The sequence below is a fragment of the Nothobranchius furzeri genome, chromosome 18 (genome assembly GCF_043380555.1).
Source record: "Nothobranchius furzeri strain GRZ-AD chromosome 18, NfurGRZ-RIMD1, whole genome shotgun sequence".
NCBI lineage: Eukaryota > Metazoa > Chordata > Actinopteri > Cyprinodontiformes > Nothobranchiidae > Nothobranchius > Nothobranchius furzeri.
Window position 1 is genome coordinate 14,119,818 of NC_091758.1, and position 5,383 is coordinate 14,125,200.

Consider the following 5,383-nt stretch of genomic DNA (forward strand, 5'->3'; position numbering starts at 1 on the left):
TCTGGAATGCTCTGCCTTTGCATCTTAGGTCGGCCTTCTCTGTCCAGTTTGAAATCTCTTTTGCAAACCCACTTTTATGCTTTAGCTTTTAACTCAGCATGAGAGTCTTTTAGTTCCAGTTTAGAAGTTTTAGTTTTGGTGTATTTTTGAGTTGTGTATTATTTTAATGTATTTTAATTCTGTGAAACACTTTGGTCAGTTCTATATTGTTGTAGTGCTATATAAATAAAGTTGGCTCGGCTTCCAAGTAGCCCCCACATCTACATTTCGACCTTCCACAGTAGTTACTGTTTACAATCAGTGAGTTTGTGGTTGCCGAATGTGCACAGAGCTAACGTATTTTTAACAACCGAGCTTCCCAGTTTGCTCCCGCTGTCCGAGGCCTGCGCCAACCTGACCTGTGAAGCAGCACCGGCAGAACCTCCAGGCTGTGGGCCAGGGGCTGTCAGCACCACGCTGCATCCTGCTGTCGTCGGTGAAGAGGTCTTTGGGTGGAGATGGGTAAGATGGGTAAAAGCTACTAAAATCTTTCCTAAATATTCTATAAACAAAGTAAAAGAGTTTCCTATAAAACTTCTAATTTATCAAATAAATATTTGAAAGATTCCAGTAATAAGATGAAATGTGTCTTCTGCTGATCAAACTTAGTTATTCATTTCTTCTTTAATTGTTTCACACAAACCTAAACTGGGAAAGTCTGGTGTTGAACTGAACACATGCGTGTGTTCAGTTATATCTTGTGTGGAATGGAAAGTCTGCTCACCATTGTTGTTCAGCTGGATAAATTCTATGTTCACTAATGTAAGTGCACTGGCTCTAAGCCATGCTGTTGAGCTTCTACTATAGAGCTAAACTGTAGCTGCATGTTAGTTAAACTACAAATCACTGAAGCAACAAGAACTACAAACATGATAGAACATGAACTCCATATTCCATGGTAGAACTTGTATACCAAATACAAACATATACTGTTTACATATACTTTCAGAAACCTTAGTTTTCTTTTACAACATATCACAGAAACATTTTCTTTTTTTTCTTTTATCAACCATATATCATCCATTCCTCCTCTTTTTTTCTGTCCTAGGGGCCCAGGGTGGACTACATGAATCCCCTAAAGCTGTGCAGGGTTTATTCTGCCCCACAACATAAAACACAGCTATCTAACTACAGATTCAGTCTGTCTGGAGGTTGAATGACATGCCGTGGTCTAGTGTTTCTGGTTGTCTCTGGAATCATTCTGACGTAAGATCGATTTCTTCTGAGACTTCCAGGTGGTAGGTCTATGTCGTAAGATCTCGGCGTCTGAGACGGATCGATGACTGTCCCGGGATCTTTCATGTTCCTCACTCAGAGTCTCTGTCCTGGTTTTAGGTATGGCCTCATCTTTGTTTTGTGATGTTTGTTGAACCAAAAGGCTTGTTTGTCTTTTATTTCAAGACCCTTTCTTCTGAAAGCTTGAAGCTCAGGCCATCCTGTCATGAGCTTTGTGTGACTCACAGGCAGTGGTGTTCTGATGTTACGACCCATAAGCAACTGCACAGGTGATGACCCATGCATCAAGGGCGTGGCTCTGTATGCCATCAGGGCCTTGTATGGATCCTTCCCCTTTTTGAAGAGTGATTGAATCGTCCTAACAGCCCTCTCTGCTTCTCCGTTACTTTGTGGATGTCGGGGGCTGCTCGTCATGTGCTTGAAATCATAATCCTTTGCGAAGGCTGCAAACTCTGCTGAAGAGAACTGTGGACCATTATCAGTGATAACAGCCTGTGGAACGCCGTGCCTTGCAAAGATGGATTTCAACTTCCCCACAACCTGGGCTGTTGTGGTAGAGGAAAGCCTAGCCACTTCAATGTACCTGGAGAAGTAATCAACAACCACAATATACACATCCCTGTCCAACTGAAAGAGATCAGCTGCTACGCGTTGCCACGGCCCGTCTGTCGGTAGGGGCTCCGATGCAATGTATGCCTCCTTTGCACAGACCTCACAGTTCTCCACCTTTTGTTTTATTTTCTTCGTCAATCCTGGCCACCACACTGAGTCATGTGCTCTTGCTATGCATTTTGACATACCTTGGTGTCCCTCATGGATCACGTCCAAGATCTCCTGTTGCATGTTGGTAGGGATGATTAGATGATCTCCCTTCATCAGTAGTCCTTCAGCGACCAGCAAGTCCTGGTGATACTGCCAATATAGTTGAAGTAGAGCTGGCAGCACCCTTCTATTAAGTGGTCAGCCACTTGCCACCATGTTTTTCAGCTTGGTACACACGTCGTCCCAGTGTTTTGCTCCTTTAATCTGATCCAATCTCTGTGCTGAAGCTGGTAAATGCTCCATCACAAGGAGAATGGATGCTGCCACATCTTGTTCCAGATTTTGTTCCTCATGCCTCTGGGCAGTGTGAATGGGTGCCCTTGACAGAGCGTCTGCTGTGATCAGATTTTTGCCTGGGACTTTCTCAATCGTGTATGTGAATCGCAGCAGACACAGTCTGAACCTTAGAATCCGAGGAGGCAGGTCATCTAACCTTCTACTTCCCAGCAAGGAAATAAGTGGTTTATGGTCTGTCTGTATCAGAAAGTCCATGCCTACTAAATACGTCTGAAAGTGCTCGCATGCCCATGTTATGGCGAGTGCCTCTTTCTCTATTTGCACATATCTGTGCTCCGTTTCTGACATGCTGCGTGATATGAAGGCAACTGGGCACCAGTCTCCAGAGGGTTGCTTCTGTGACAAGACTCCCCCAAGCCCAAACGAAGAAGCATCAGCGACAACAATAGTCTCTCTGTTGAGGCAATGTCGGGCCAAAATGGTGGGTGAGCTAAGCTCCTTTTGTAACTCCTCAATCGCTCGCTGTTGTGCACTCCCCCATGTCCTGGCGTTACCTGTCTTCAGTAGATCTCGTAGCGGTTGGGTAAGCTCTGCGATGCGTGGAGAGAATTTCCCTACATAGTTCACCATGCCCACGAGTCTTTTGACACCTCCCACATCCTTGGGCTCTGCCATCTCTCTGATTGCCCTGAGTCAGCCTCTATTCCCTGCGCACTTATAAAGTGTCCCAGGAACTTTACTTTGTCAACAGCAAACTGACGTTTGTCTTTGTTTAGAGTTAGGCCACGTTCCTGGAGACACTCTAACACTTAATGCAGTCTTTGGTCATGTTGTGTTCTCGTGGTCCCGAACACAAGAATGTCATCAGCGTGACACACTGTGCCCTCCAGTCCCATTGACATTTGTGTCAACCGGCACTGCAAATGTTCTGGCACTGATGAAATCCCGAAAGGGAGCCTCTTGTATCCGTACCTCCCAAACGGGGTGATGAATGTCGTTAAAGGGGCCGATTCTGGATGCAGGGGTATCTGCCAAAATCTGGCAGTGGCGTCCAGTTTTGCTCCAGTGAGTTTTGCTAGAGTTTCATCCACTGCTGGCAATATGTGTCGTTCTCGACAGATGTATTTATTTAACTGAGTCATGTCAGAACATATTCTGATTTTTCCATTTGGTTTTGGTGCCACCACCATTCCCGCACACCATTCTGTGCTCTCCTCTATGGGCTCGATGACTTCCATTTCCACCATTCTGTTCAGTTCTTCTTTTACTTTATCATATATTGGTAGGGGCACTCGTCTTGGTAGTGACAATGCAAAAGGCTTGGCATTACTTTTGAATTTGATCTTGTATTCGCCTTCTATACAGCCCAGTCCAGTGAAGACTTGGTGATATTTGCTCCTTATTTCTGCTTGCCAGTCTTTAGCTGCAGTATCTGTGATGGCTGGAAATCCCAGCAGGGGGTAGCTAGCTTCTGTACAACATAGACTGGCTGTGTTGTTGTTTTGCCCTTGTGTTCCATTATTCCTTCAAAATGTCTCCTCACTTGTAAGGGTTCACTGCTGGGCCCGCACAGTGGTACTGTTGCTCTGGTGAGGGGACCATGCTGGTCTTCTGAATATAAGGATGCTGGAATGACGGTAACCTCAGCTCCTGTGTCTAGCTTGAAGGAAATGTCTTGTCCATTCACTTTAATAATCTTTTTCCATGTTCTGAGTTTGTTGCTTCCTGATACAGCTCCCAGAAAGAAAGATACAGCTGTCCTCCTCAGTAATTGCCCCCACTCTGCCTGACTGGCAAACAGCTGCAAAATGTCTTCTTTTTCTGCATTTCTGCTCTCTGCTTCTCTTGCTGCACAGCTGTTTGGAGAGTGCCCTGGTGCTTTACCACACCTTCTGCAGCTTTTCAGTCCTTTTTGAGGATCGTGTTGGGTCCTTTTATAACCTGCCTTTGCTGTCTGTTGCTCTTTGTAATATTTCTTTTTAAATTTTAGAAAGTCCACGTTTGTTTCTTTCTGTTCTGGCATGTTTGTGTCTCGCACCACCGGTTGCTGTCTTTTCATTTCCTCATGTAGTTTTATCGCTGTTACAGCTTTTTCCAGGGTCAGCTCACTGTCCATCTGTGGTTTTTCTGACAGGCCATGATGCCTGATTCCAACTACTAGTCTGTCACGGATCCTTTCATCCTGCAATGGGCCATACTGGCAATGTTCCGCTAGTTTATAAACTGCTGCTATAAAAGCCTCCACTGACTCCCCTGGTCCTTGGCATCTTCTATTGAAACGAGCACGTTCATACATTACGTTGTACTTGCAAATAAAATGCTTATCAGAAGTCTCCTTCTCTGGTTTATATGTTTTCATTTCGTCAATCAAAGTCAATCCAAGTGTGCTCAAAATATCGTCAGCTTTATCCCCCATTGTTTAGATAAGGGAGTTAACCTGATATTCCTCATCCTTTTTGCCGCTACTCTGAAGCGTTCAAATCTGCGAATCCAGTCGGGCCAGTTGGAAAAGTCTGAAAAGTCAAAGTTTTCTGGTGGGTTTATGGTAAAGAGTGTATCCATCTTCTATCCCTGGTACAAGCCGCTAGCCCGATGCTAACGTTAGCTGCAGTTCGCTCTTAACTCTTGTACCTTTACAGTCTTGCAGCTGTCTTCTGGAGGACCTCTGCAGTTGGGGCGGGATCCGACATACTTCTGACACCTTGTAATATCCTCGGATATTTTTTATTTAGGATTGACAAGCTCCCCCACTTTTTCCAAAGGCAAGTTTTGACCCCTGCACTTTTTACCATCCAAAAACAATATTACTTTATATTAAATTGACACTGATTGAGCTCTAGGACCAAGCAGAAAACAACCATTTGTGTTGAAGCCTGTTTCCCATTAGAGCATACTGTAAAGATACCCCCCCCCCCCCCACACACACACACACACACACACACTTCTAAAGTGAAAATTACGTCCATGGGGGAGCACCAGCATCTCCTGAAGTGATTTACAGAACAAAGGCGAACGTTCACAATCACAAGTGATTGTGAATGCTAGGTGA